At 41.0% G+C, this 14,354-nt stretch overlaps 1 long non-coding RNA gene across 1 annotated transcript in view; it reads left to right on the top strand.

Moving 5' to 3' along the window:
• LOC130277687 (uncharacterized) overlaps positions 1 to 12,850 on the top strand; it is a 29,809-nt gene extending 16,959 nt beyond the window's left edge. The window contains exons 2-4 of the long non-coding RNA XR_008845530.1: positions 9,633 to 9,804; positions 11,218 to 11,313; positions 12,721 to 12,850. This is a non-coding gene — a long non-coding RNA (uncharacterized LOC130277687). The remainder of the gene's footprint in view (positions 1 to 9,632; positions 9,805 to 11,217; positions 11,314 to 12,720) is intronic.
• The last annotated feature ends 1,504 nt before the right edge of the window (positions 12,851 to 14,354 follow it).

The raw sequence follows: 14,354 nt of genomic DNA, 5'->3' as shown, positions 1-14,354 counted from the left end.
AGCCCCCTCCCTCTGTCAGAACTCCTTACAGCACGCGGTAACTTCTGACCGCGGCTGTAAGGGTTAAACTGCCGGGAGTGAAGTGAACTTCACTCCCGGCAGTGCGGCAGGCCCCGGCCAGCCGCGTATTACACGCAGCACCCCGCGATCGCTATGCAGGGTGCTGCAGAGGAGACAGAGGGAGCTCCCTCCCTCTGTCATAACACTTACAGCCCGCGGTCACTTCCGACCGCGGCTGTAAGGGTTAAAACTGCCGGGACCGAAGTTTACTTCGGTCCTGGCAGTGCAGCAGGGTCCCGGCTGTGTGTTACAGCTGAGTCCCTGCCGCGATCTCGTGGGTGCACTGGGCAGCACCCACGAGAAGAATGGACGAGTATAGACGTCCAGGTGCGGGAACGCCCGCCAACCTGGACGTCTATACTCGTCCATGGTCGTTATCGGGTTAAGTGGGGTCCAGGCTCCAGGGCTTCTAAAATGGTGGATCCACATGTGAAGACATGGGGCAAGGAATTCTGGGAAGGCGGGAACAAGGATAAGCGGGATGACCCTGAATCACATGCAGCATGCAGCCTATCAGCAGCCAGTCACCCCTGTGATGTCAAAGCTCTATATAATCGTCAGCCATCTTGCTACCACTCACATCAGCGTTCTATTGCAGAGAGAGAGACAGAGAGCAATGTGTGTTGCACAGAAAAGCTTTTTTACTGCAGCGAATCATCTCAAGCCCAAATCCAGCCTAGAAGCACTGATAGGGAAGGGAGAGAGATTGAGAGAGAAGCTGCACTTGCGGGTGTATTACAGCAGCGATTCACATCAAGACAAAATCCGGCCTAGAAGCACAGATGGGGAAGGGAGAGAGATTGAGAGAGAAAGTGCTATTTTGGGTGTATTATAGCAGTAATTTACCTCAAGCCCAAATCCAGCAAAGAAGCACTGATAGGGAAGGGAGTGAGATTGAGAAAGAAAGTGCAATATTGGGTGTAGTATACAGCGACTGTGTGCTGCAGCACTGGTGTGTACAACAACTGAAAAACTTATAGTAGCCAGCCAGTTAGAGTGAGCAGAGCACTAAAAACATATTGTCCTCTATTAAGTGTAACCTGTCCGTACATCTACTGTAAGAGGTGGACCATTTTGTTCCTATTTAAGTCTCAAGGGCCTAGTTTCTGTGAAAGGCCAACCAAAAGTACACACCTGCTGGAGGTTGTAGACAATACTGTTTTAAGCGTACTGGATCACATTGTACTCCCCTCATAAGTGCATACCACATACGTACCTATAAGTGGTGTACCATTTTGTTCCTGTTAATGTCTTAAGGGCCTAGATACTGTGAAAGGCCAGCCAAAAGTACACACCTGCTGGTGTTGTAGACAAATACTATTTTAAGCATAGTGGAGCGCATTGTATTCCCCACATAAGTGCATACCACATACATACATCTAATTGGTGTACCATTTTGTACCTGTTAAATCCTTAAGGGCCTAGATACCATAAAAGGCCAGCCAAAAGTACACACCTGCTGGTGTTGTAGACAAATACTGTTTTAATTGTAGTGGAGCGTATTGTACTCTCCTCTTATATGCACTAAGTATGTCAGGCAGAGAAGAGCCAGGACATGCACAGAGGAGTGGCAGAGTCCTAAATTCATCAGGCAGAGGTCGCAGCAGACTGGGGGCAAGTGGCAGCAGGAGTCGCAGCAAGAGGCCTGAGCTCCCGGTATCAACTAGCAGTCGTGTCTCGACCAGCAACCCATCTGCCGTCATCGATTGGTTAACACGGTCATCCACTTCATCACAAGTGACATCTGAAACCCACAGTCAACAGTCGGACACAACCCTCAGTTGGCATGGCCCGGGAGGAGTCATTTTACTCCCATTTTCTCTGTCCTATGCCGATCCCCCTCACACAGAAGTATTTTATGTTATGCGTTCAGCTCCACTATTTAGTGAGGACGATCTACTAGAGGACAGTCAGCAGCTTCTTCCCAGCCAAGAAGAGGAGGAGACATACGCCGCTTCGTGGTCAAGTAGTGATGAGGACAGTGGCGTGGGAGGTGGTGTTGCGGACGTTCAGGCTCCTGAAGCAGACACTGTTGAGGAATCTGAGAAGGACATCAGTGAAGTGCAGACACAACTCGAGGATGATGAAGCCAATCGCACTTGGGTGCAGAAAGGGGATTCATCATCATCAGGGAAGAGGGTTGCAGGCAGTCTCATTCTGCCACTATATGATCTCCTCATGCTTCCGCCAACTGCAGGCAGTCTTATTCTGCCAAAATATTGTCTCCTCATGCTTCCGCCACCTGCAGGCTGTGTCGTTCAGCCACTATATGGTCTCCTCATGCTGCTGCCAACTCCAGACTGTGTCATTCAGCCATTATATGGTCTCCTCTTTCTGCTGCCAACTCCAGGCTGGGCCATTCATCCACTATATGGTCTCCTCTTACTGCCGCCAACTCCATGCTGTGCATTCAGCCACTGTATGGTCTTCTCATACTGCCACCAACTCCAGGCTGTGCCATTCAGCCATTATATGGTCTCCTCTTGCTTCCGCAAACTCCAGGTTGTGCCATTGAGTCACTGTATGGTCTCCTCATGATTCCGCCACCTCCAGGCTGTGTCATTCAGCCACTATATGGTCTTCTCATTCTGCCTTCAAATCCAGGCTGTGTCATTCTGCCTCTCTATGGTCTCCTCTTGCTGCCGCCAACTCCAGGCTTTTCCATTCAGTCACTATATGGTCTCCTCATGATTCCGCCAACTCCAGGCTGTGTCACTGTACCGCCATGTGGTCTCCTCATGATGCTGGCACATTATATAAAACTTTTTAGGTTCCTCTTGGTGCCGCACACTCCAGGCTGTGTCATTCAGCCACTATATGGTCTCCTCTTGCTGCCGCCAACTCCAGGCTGTGCCATTCAGTCACTATATGGTCTCCTCATGCTGCCAACTCCAGGCTGTGCCATTCAGCCACTATATGGTCTCCTCATGATTCCGCCACCTCCAGACTGTGTCATTCAGCCACTATATGCCGCCAACTCCAGGCTGTGCCATTCAGTCACTATATGGTCTCCTCTTGCTGCCAACTCCAGGCTGTGCCATTCAGCCACTATATGGTCTCCTCATGATTCTGCTACCTCCAGGCTGTGTCACTGTACCACCATGTGGTCTCCTCATGCTGCTGGCACATTAATTAAAACTTTTTAATGTTTTTATGTGTTTGAAATATTCAATTTAAATGTTAAAAAATATCTTTAATCTTTTCAACTGTGATGCCCTGTGGTCTCATCAAGCTGTTGCCACCTCCTCTCTGTGTCATTCAGCCACTATATGGTCTACTCATGCTGCTGCCACCTCCACGCTGTGTCATTCAGGCACTATATGGTCTCCTTATGCTGCCGCCACCTCCACGCTGTGTCTATAAAATACATTGAAGGATACTAATATGCATCTGGAGTTTTTCTACATGAATACTACATTAGGGCACAGGATGGCCTAACCACTAAATGAGAGCACAGAGCCTTACTAAGTACTATGTGAGGCAGTATAAGGGAGTGCTGGAGGGTGGAGCCTAAAATGTTTGACAATTTCTGGAGAGATGAGTATGACAAGGAAAAATCTTCATGATGCCCTGGGCCAAATAGAGAAGAAAAGTAAATGTGACAATTCTCCCCTACATGTAACTACAGACATGAACAACATAGAAAACCCCACAATAATTTGGACAAAAGTAATAAAGAAATAAATGCATTTCTTGAAGGGTAACTGAAGGAAATCAGAAATTGCTTTTGAATTGTGGTTCATAGTCATTTTGAAAAACAAAATAATGAAACTGGCCTGGACAAAATATATGATAGATATTACAGATGTGATTTGACAATAGGAATATGTTAAACTAAGGGTATTTAGAGGGTGAAAGGTAGTCACTGTGCTGTTTGATATCATGGTTCGGTATCATGGTTTGGAATTGTTTTAGGATATTAGAAAGAAAATGATAAACAAGCATGTTAAAGGTGAAGGCTAAAAGACCATATCCAAGCAACTTGATGTTCCTCTAACTACATTACTTATTCTTTAGAAGTTCACAGGACTGTAGCCAACCTTCCTGGATGTGGCCGGAAGAGGAAAATAGAATACAAATTGAAGAGATGGATAATACAAATTGTAACGAGAGAGTCCAGAATAACTTCCAAAGACATTACTGGTGTTCGTAGATGTAAAAATAAAGCATACAAAGAAATTAACACTGTATTTACTGTAAAGCATGGAGGAGGCTCGGTTTTGTTTTTAGGTTGCTTTGCTGAATCTGGCACAGGGTGTCTTGAATCTTTACAGGGAACAATGAAATATCAAGACTATCAAGGCTTTCATTTTGGTCCAGGCAAAATTCATTAAAGGGGTACTTCGCCCCTAGACATCTTATCCCCTATCCAAAGGATACGGGATAAGACGCCTGATTACAGGGATCCCGCCTCTGGGGACCCACACAATCTTCCTGCTGCACCCGGTGTTTGTTTACAGCATCAGGTGCAGTGCCAGAGGCTTGTGACATCATGGTCTTGCCCTGCTCGTGACTTTATGCCCCCACAATGCAAATCTATCGGACCTCCCATAGAATTGCATTGAGGGGGCATGGCCGTGACGTCACGAGCGGGTGTGACAGTGACATCCCGAGTCTCCGCCCCGCATCGCTAGTCATCCAGAATGGAGTGAAGTTCAATCTGTGCATTGGATTATTTTTTTACTAAAATACTGGTGAAAAAAATGCTCTGTTACCTGGATAACAGAAGTTTCAAACACTATTACTAGCGTCTGCAATGGGCCCATAGAGCACCTGTCCTTGGTCATCCCATAGAAAATTCTATGATTTTTTTCTGTCTAATTTAGCCTTTAGGAAAAGACTGCTTATGATTTCTTTATTTTTTTAAACAATTGTTTTTCTGTCTGTTTTGAAAAACATCCTTGTCTTACAGTTAAAATTTTTCAAGGTGATTGTTAATGTTAGAAATCTCATTGCTGAGAATCAATAGTTATAAACTCTTTTCTTTTGTATACAAAAGTTTAAAACACAAGTATCTTCTAAGACATCTGCGTTTTAATTTACAATCCTTAATGAGGCTGAATAAAATAGTTTGTTCCACCATATCTTTCATTCAAGGTTAACAAAGAGCCAGGCTTTTGTGACTGGGCACTAACATACTTGTGTTCCTTGCATAACTGTTGATATTTTTCAAAATGGCTTGAATGAAAAGGTTTTAGGTGAAACCAGATGGCCGCAATTGACTGATGAACTTCATCCAGCCTGGGAAACTAGGCACATCTTGTGTGGTACATTCTAACCTTTTCTTCCGTATCAGATGCAATTACAAAAACTGTGATAGAAAAATGTTTTGTTAATTTCATTTGTGCCTGTTTTTATATAGTTTGCATGTGAAATAAAGGAGGCAAGCTTTACTGTGATATTGCTATTCAAGGAGATGAGCTACTACACACACACTGCCAATTAAAGTGACAGCACAACCTATTCATGTTTCACACTACTGTATATCAGAAAAATAATGCAAAAAAAAAAAAGAAAGTTAAAAAGTTAAAAAGAAAGAAAGAAAGAGAAAGAAGAGAGAGAGAGAGAGAGAGAGAGAAAGAAATGAATATATACTTGCTCCTACGATATGTAAGGTCATATTTTGTGACATAACATAGCAACTACTATTAAACACATTTATAACTTAGTTTGGACAAAATAAAAAAAAATTGATTACTTTGCAGGTTATGATCCAGGAGGCTATTAATGTATAACACCTAAGAGTTCCACAGTTTTGGTGCCCATAAATGTCTATGTATCTCTTTCCCCAACCCATGGTTACCAGTCGTCCATAAATTTGTCTTGACCTTGCACACTTTTATTTTTTTTTAACCCGTTTCTGCTACCACTACTTTTTTTTGGGATTATGCCCTGTACTTCATACTTAGTTCTGGTGCATCTTCTTTGCCAAACACTAGATTAAATGACTAATGTCTTGGATATTCCCTGTAATTAATACTTGGCTCTGCTACATCTTTGTTAAAAATTACATGTCACCAAAGTCACCAAAGTTGTTGTTACCCATAGCAATCGCGCCTCCAACTTACCCTAATTCCACTACTGCTCCCTAAGGTTCCACTACTGGTAATGCATAATCGGTGAGTCAATCACTGAGAAAAAGCTAGAGGCAGCTAAGTCTTGGCACTAACAAAGCAAAATTGTGGAAAAAGAGTGCTATAGGTTAATTGTGCTACGTGGTAGGCTGTTTAATTAGAATCAAATTGTGAAAGAACTGGCCTAATATGGAGTATATTTGACTGTTAGGGCATAAATAATACGAAAAAAGAAAAAACATACAGGCATCCTGCACTCACCACATAAGTTTTCGTCAGTCAGCTCCCATCTCGGGCTGCTCCTCTGGATGGGTATACAAGGTAGCATGGGGCGCTCAGAGGCGACTGCTGGTGGTTTCACGCATAGGAATGCGCTTCATCCAGCCTCCAGATGAAGCGCATTCCTATGCATGAAACTGCCGGCAGTCGCCTCTGAGCGCCCCACACCACCTTGTATACCCATCCAGAGGAGCAGCCCGAGATGGGAGCTGACTGACGAAAACTTCCCTGTGTATCACTGGGACAGTGGACATTACAGTGTTCCATTTAATAAAGTTATTTACTTAAAAGCTCCAGATAAAGTATTCATCAAATATTTTTGTTTCTGGTTGGGTGTATATGTTAATGTAAAAGGATATTTGGTGCCCGCTCAGACTGTATCATACTCTAAAATAGGATGTTACCATATGAATAATATGTGCCTGATAAGAATGAGACCACTACTTATGTGTTACAACTGATTGACTCATTTCTTGTGTCATGTCATCTATAGATCTCACACTTACATCTAGCAGGACTTATATCCTCTCCCCTGATAATTGAAGAAATGGAAGTGACATGTGGCACTAAAAGGCTTCACTTCCTGTATGGAGCTTGGGGAATGGAAACCATCAATCACTAGTCTATTTGAGAGATCAAATTTTTTTTTTAAATGACTAGTGATCAAAATCAACGCCTATAAGTGACAAATAGCCTTCAATGTAGAGGTTAGCCTGACCCCTAAGCATGTGGGCAAGGCTTTAAAAATACTTTATATCATGGAAATGTTTTTCAATCTTGACATAACATAATGAGGAGGAATAAACTACAGTCTGGTTAGCTTAAAATACTAAATGACATATAAGTAACCCAAGGGTGTTTGCACAAGTTCAGCCTTTTGGAATCTTGTAATCCAATAAGTGATAGGATATGGGAAAACTGTTTAAATCTTGACCCTTTATGGCTCCAATTTATGGCATGCCTGATTAAAATGAGGTGTTGTGTCATAAAGAAACACTGTACTCTACGCTCTCTTTGTGTCACTTTGCTATTGCACTATTTTTTTTTTCTTTTTCTTTTTTTCTCGGGGGGGGGGGGGGGGAGGGGGGGCTGGTCCAGGCTTAGTTGGGTGTGGGTAGGAGTTTACATTTTTGATAAGTCCACTATGTTCTTTAACCCCTTAAGGATGCAGCCCATTTGGGCCTTAAGGACGCAGACAATTTTATTTTTACATTTTAGTTTTTTCCTCTTCGCCTTCAAAAAATCATAACTCTTTTATATTTTCATCCACAGACTAGTATGAGGGCTGGTTTTTGTGCAACCAGTTGTCCGTTGTAATGCCATCACTCACTTTATCATAAAATGTTTGGCGCAACCAAAAAAAATACTATTTGTGTGGTGAAATTAAAAAGAAAACCGCAATTTTACTAATTTTGGAAGGTTTCCTTTTGATGCTGTACAATTTAGGGTATAAATGACATGTGTTCTTTATTCTTTGTGTCAATACGATTAAAATGATACCCATGATAACATACTTTTCTATTACTGTTGCACTTAAAAAAAATTGCAAACTTTTTAACCAAATTAGTACGTTTAAAATCCCCCTATTTTGAAGACCTATAACTTTTTTATTTTTCTATATAAGCGGCATATGAAGGCTCATTTTTTGCGCCATAATCTGTACTTTTTATTTATACCATATTTAGTTATATAAAACTTTTAATCAATTTTTTTATAAAATTTTTTGGGAATAACATGTTATAAAAAGCAGCTATTTTGGACTTTTTTTTTAACGGTATCATTAACATTTTATTTTACTAGTTCAGATATTTACGCATGCGGCAATACCAAATATGTATATAAAATATATTTGTTTTAACACTTTTTGGGGGTGAAATGGGGAAAATGAGACAATTTACGTTTTTATTGGGGAGGGGGTTTTTCAAAATTTTTTTACTTAATTTTTTATTTTATTTTTTAACTTTAATTTTTACACTTTAATAGTCCCCATAGGGGACTATTTATAGCAATCATTCAATGGCTAATACTGTTCAGTGCTCTGTATAAGACATAGCACTGATCGGTGTTATCGGTCATCTTCTGCTCTGGTCTGCGGGAAGGCAGATCAGAGTAGAAGATGCCGGGAAGGCAGCAGAGCCAGGTGAGGGGACCTCCGTCTGCCGTGCTGGATGATCGGATCACCGCGGGAGCGCTGCGGGCGATCCGATCATCCATTTTTATGACCGAGATGCTGCAGATGCCATGATCTGTATTGATCACGGCATTGGAGGGGTTAATGGCGGACATCCGCGGGATCGCGGATGTCCGCCATTACAGGCGGGTCCCTGGCTGCGATCAGCAGCCGGGACCTGCAGTGCATGATCCGGGCATCGCTCCGATGCTCGCGGTTATGCTTAGGACGTAAATGTACGACCTGGTGCGTTAAGTACCACCTCACTAGGACGTACATTTACATACTGCATCGTTAAAGGCGTACTCCGGTGGAAAACATATTCTTTTTTTTTTTATCAACTGGTGCCAGAAAGTTAAACAGATTTGTAAATTACTTCTATTAAAAAATCTTAATCCTTCCAGTAATTATTAGCTGCTGAATACTACAGAGGAAATTATTTTCTTTTTGGAACACAGTGCTCTCTGCTGACATCTCTGTCCATTTTAGGAACTGTCCAGAGCAGCATATGTTTGCTATGGGGATTTTCTCCTACTCTGGACAGTTCTTAAAATGGACAGAGGTTTCAGCAGAGAGCACTGTGGCCAGGATGTCAGCAGAGAGCTCTTTGTTCCAAAAAGAAAATAATTTCCTCTGTAGTATTTAGCAGCTAATAAGTACTAGAAGGCTTAATATTTTTTAATAGACATGTTTTACAAATCTGTTTAACATTCTGGCACCAGTTGATTTAATTTGGCTTCAAATGCATTTCTCAGTATTTCTTATATGAGTACCATCTGGGATTAATGCCGCTGTGTCACAACTTTCCTAAAACATCAAGTTCTGGATGGCATTTGATTATTTACTGTGATTTAATGTTATTGACGTCTGACTGTTTCAATGTTGTATCTCAGAGTTACTGAACATAGTCTTTTTTTTTTGCTAGTTGTAACTACATTAAAATAATTTAAAAAAAGATTGTTTGGGGATTTCTTTTTTATTTGTAAAAGTGGCCAGGCTAGGCTAAAAATATTTTAAAAATCTGTACTAATCTGTCACAATCCCTGCAGTTGGTGTTCTAACAGTGCCTGATCCCTTCAGCTCACCACTTCCCGGTTTCCTCTCAACACAAGGAAGTGCCCAGTCTGCCAATTACTGGCACATGAAGTGCTATCCTATAGGTAGTCTTTCAGGAAATGGCTCCCAGTCGTCAAGAATAGGATCAGAGTATAGCCCATGCAGGTGTAGTTGTTCAGTACACGAATGTAATGTATTCTATGTGACAAGTACTGGTAAAAGAAAATGTTCATTTGTTCTAATTGTAGACATCTGTAAAGTTAAAAATGCTGTCTGATGTTTACACTAATGATAATTTTGAGTCTGCATACTCCATGCTGATACAAAGTATGCTCCAAGCAATTAATTTAAATTGCTCTTTATTAGTCTTAAAGGGGTACTCCGGTGGAAAACCTTTTTTTTTTTTTTTTTTTAAATCAATTGGTGCCAGAAAGTTAAACAGATTTGTAAATTACTTCTATTAAAAAAATCTTAATCCTTCCAGTATTTATTAGCTGCTGAATACTACAGAGGAAATCTTAATCCTTTCAGTACTTATTAGCTGCTGAACACTACAGAGGAAATTATTTTCTTTTTGGAACACAGTGCTCTCTGCTGACATCATGAGCTCAGTGCTCTCTGCTGACATCTCTGACAATTTTAAGGACTGTCCAGAGTAGGAGAAAAACCCCATAGCAAACATATGCTGCTCTGGACAGTTCCTAAAATGGACAGAGATGTCATCAGAAAGCACTGAGCTCCAAAAAAGAAAATAATTTCCTCTGTAGTGTTCAGCAGCTAATAAGTACTGAAAGGATTAAGATTTTTTGATAGAAGTAATTTACATATCTGTTTAACTTTCTGGCACCAGTTGATTTAAAAAAAAAAAAAAAGTTTTCCACCAGAGTACCCCTACCTGAACCTGGAGACATGTCAAAAATTTGGATCGGTCAAGTCCCCAACCACTTGTGAGAAAAATCAGGGAGAAAAGCGCAGCTGACCGACACAGTCCCATAGACTTACTTTGTAAGGTTCTCTCGCTTAGGATGCTTATCTCCCAGCTCTGATCTAGACCGATCAAAACATATCTCTACAAGTCAAAAGTCGTTTTTGTTTTTTTTTGTTTTTTTTTGTGACAAAACACACTTTTATTATTCATTTAGTATCTAATATGTTAAGCTATTTTCTTAGGTCGAATTAAGGATTTCTTGTGGTATAATGCTTTATACTATAAATTGTATAACTTCATTACAGGAGGGACTGAAATCACTTATTCAACATCAGTTCTATTCTTTAATAACTCCATAACCAGCAATTTCTAATTGCATAATCAGCCTTAATATTTCACACATTCATCTCAATCACAGTGCCCGGACAGGGTATACAGTAATAACTGTATGCATGACTGCCCCGTCTAACAGTATTCCAAGCATAAACTTTATATTCTAGTTTTTATAATACCATAAACGCAAAGCACATTCTCTTCTCTGGAAACAATTCTGCCAGATAATTCCTCTATTGAATAATGTTTAATTTTCTGATGATGCCATTAACTTTCTGAACATACACTTTTTAAACTCAGCATTTGTTTGATTACAGCAAAAGTAAAGCCTAGTGATCTGCATCTAATATACTCAGCTGCCTATTGACTGGATAGTCAGAAGAATTAAAGAGTCAGCAGAGCTGGGACAGAACGTGAGCGTGAAACAGATTGTCATGTGCTAATATCATTGTAATGTGTGCAGTCATACACATATCTGGCTTGGGAGCTTGTGTTATGTTTTACAATGATTCTAGTAATTGGTTCTTTAAAAGAAAATAAAGGCATTTGAATGAATACATAGAAAACAAAATTAAGAAATGAAAAAAGTTTAATAAAAAGGGTTTGGACACCTACAAAATACACGAAGGTGATGTTCGAATGACAATGCTAACATTAAACTAAGCTCTTAGCTTTTCTATTGTTAGCTAAAGGACATGGGTTTGCAAACCTTTCTTAGGCTGGGTTCACATATATCAGTTATCTGGCATCGTTTCCCTCTGGTGTGCACCAATCAGTTCACAATCATCCAGTGTCCCAATTTTGACGCCGGATGGTTGGACACACCGGAGGGCACTAGACAGGGGAACGCAGCTAGCTGCGTTCCCTTGTCCGGTGTCAGAAGCAATGAACACCGGATGCCATACAACTGATAACAACTGATGCAGATTGTCATTAGTTGTGTCATTAGTTGCGTTGAGATTTAGGCTGAGTTTACCTATGCCGGATGCCTGACATATGTGTTCCCAGCTTCACAGACTGAACCAAAATTTCCCTTAGCCTAAGTTTCAAAAAAAAAAAAAAAAAAATGCTACAAAATGTTGCACTGCATTTTTTTTTTGTGTGTAAAAAAAATAATGTGGCTAGATATTAGCTGCATATCAATACGGATTTATAAAAGGCCATACTTAGTTGGAGTTTGTGTCTTTGGAGTTTTTTGGCCTCAGTGTTTTTTTGTTTTTTTTAATTGCAGCATGTTTAGATTATGGCCTTTTTTTCTATGAAATTTTGGCATTTCTCTCTTTTAGAAGTGTATGGAAAAGGGGTGGACACAGGAATAGAAGAAAAATGCCCCCCCCCCCCCCCCCACCCCAAAAAAAAAAAAAAGAAAAAACCTTATATTCACACAACACCAGAAAAACAAAAACAAAAAAAAACAGGAAAATGCAGTGATAGTTTGATAGTTTTTCAGGTGTTTTTTTCAGCATTTTTTTTTTAAATGTATTTATTTTTTGCTTAAAGAACACTGGCAAAAGTGGAAACTTTGTCTTACGGGGAAATTCTGTAAAATGCCAACATTACCTAAAAGCAACCATTCTTCTATGAGAGCACTGGCTAAAAGATAAACATGACAGTGACAATTACAGTATACCCAATAACAGGAAAAGCTGCAGGATTACCATAGCAGCAACAATTTCTAGAACCCAATTAATTAGAAAGCCACAGGACTCCCATGATAGGAACAACTTCAATAACCCCCAGAGAAAGTGGATCCAGCAGGACAGTATGTGAAAGCAAAATTCACAGGACCCTCATAACAGCACCAATTGTATGATCTTTAGTAACAATGAAAGGCACAGGATCTTCCATAAAAGTGACTGCCACCGGTGACAGCGACAGCCACAGGACTGCAAGTAACAACACCAGCTGTAGGAACACCAGTAATATCCGAAAGACAGCAGTAACAGTCATGGGATCCTAAATATCCTTGAAGGAAAAACAGCCACTGCACAGGAGAAAAATAAAATGAAAAAATAAATCAGAATTATTAGTGCTCATTCACACTAAACACACCGGCATAGGTCCCATTGTGAGGTGCAGAACTGCTTCCTATGCAGTTCTGCATTCGCTCCTCAGCTGTTCATAGATTTCTGAAGATACAGCGAGGGGAGGGGAAGGCAGAGGTGGGCAGGACACAACTGTTCACCTCCCTCAGCCCCCGTACACAGCTCAGGAGGAGAGGAAGGGCACAAATTTTCACAGCCCCGCTCCTGAGGTAGGTGCTTAGTTTGCCTTTGGCTGTTCAGGCATGCTGTTGGCGCACTGGTTAGGAAACAATGGTTCATTGTAATGAAAATAATTATTGGTGTTTAAGTGCAATGTAAAGGTTTGAAGTTGACTCTTTGGTGGTAAGGATAGGCTCAAAATGAATATCCCTGGTGATCTAGGGCAGTAAATACTCTAGATGAATGGTTAAGCCCTTAGTAGTATAGGGCAGTGATTTGTATAATTTGTTAAACTTCTAATGTTCTGGGGCAGTAATGGACATGCATTCTCTTGTGGCCCAGAGCAGTGAACAGATTAAAGGTAAAGTTTATGGTGGTCTACAGCAATTACTTAGTCACTGACTTGAAGGATGCTACAATATAACCAGAAGCTCAACAAGGCCACCCTACTTCGTTACCTTGCACTGTCATACTGCCTTGTGTTCAACTATAAGATCAGTACATGGCAAGAGATAGACAATTCCACAGCTGCCCTCCCTGTTTGTGCACAGAATTCTCAGTGTAAATGAACACTATGACTACTAGGACTGTCAGTAGAGTGTATATATATATATATATATATATATATATATATAACATAACAATAAAACAAAAATAGTCTTAGTCAACAAATAGCAAGCAATATACAGGAATAGCGAGACCGCATAAGGAAACAGTTAAGAGCACCCATATATAGTGTGGCCAACAAGCTCAAGTGTATACACAATATAGTAATTAAACTAGCAGGGATAGAGACCCACACATGTAAAACAGGCAGCAATAAGGAGGACGGGGGTGCGTAGAAGCAACCAGTAAGAATGACTGTAAGTCAAGAAAAGAAGGAGGGCGAAGAGAAAAGTCAGGGAGAAAAAGAAAAGGGAGGGAAGTAGGAATGGAAGGGAAGGAAGGAGGAGAAAAGTCAAAAGGGGTATATACTTTGGAGGATGGCAAACACAAGCAGGGCCCCCGAAAGGTGGGTGGGCTGGCACTACTAGTCTGGAAACAAGGAGGGGGTCATGACATTAACTCCTTAACGACACAGGATGTATATTTACATCCTGCGCCGGCTCCCATGATATAAGGCGAGGTCATGCGGTGACCCCACATCATATTGGGACAGTCCCGGCGGCCATCAATGGCCGGACTCGCGGCTAATACCAGACATCACCGATCGCGGTGATGCCCGGTATTAACCCTTCAGACGCGGCAAT

This window comes from Hyla sarda, chromosome 6 (assembly GCF_029499605.1).
Source record: "Hyla sarda isolate aHylSar1 chromosome 6, aHylSar1.hap1, whole genome shotgun sequence".
NCBI classification, from domain to species: Eukaryota; Metazoa; Chordata; class Amphibia; order Anura; family Hylidae; genus Hyla; species Hyla sarda.
Note: the sequence above shows the minus strand (reverse complement) of the source record. Positions and strands in the feature narration are given on the sequence as shown.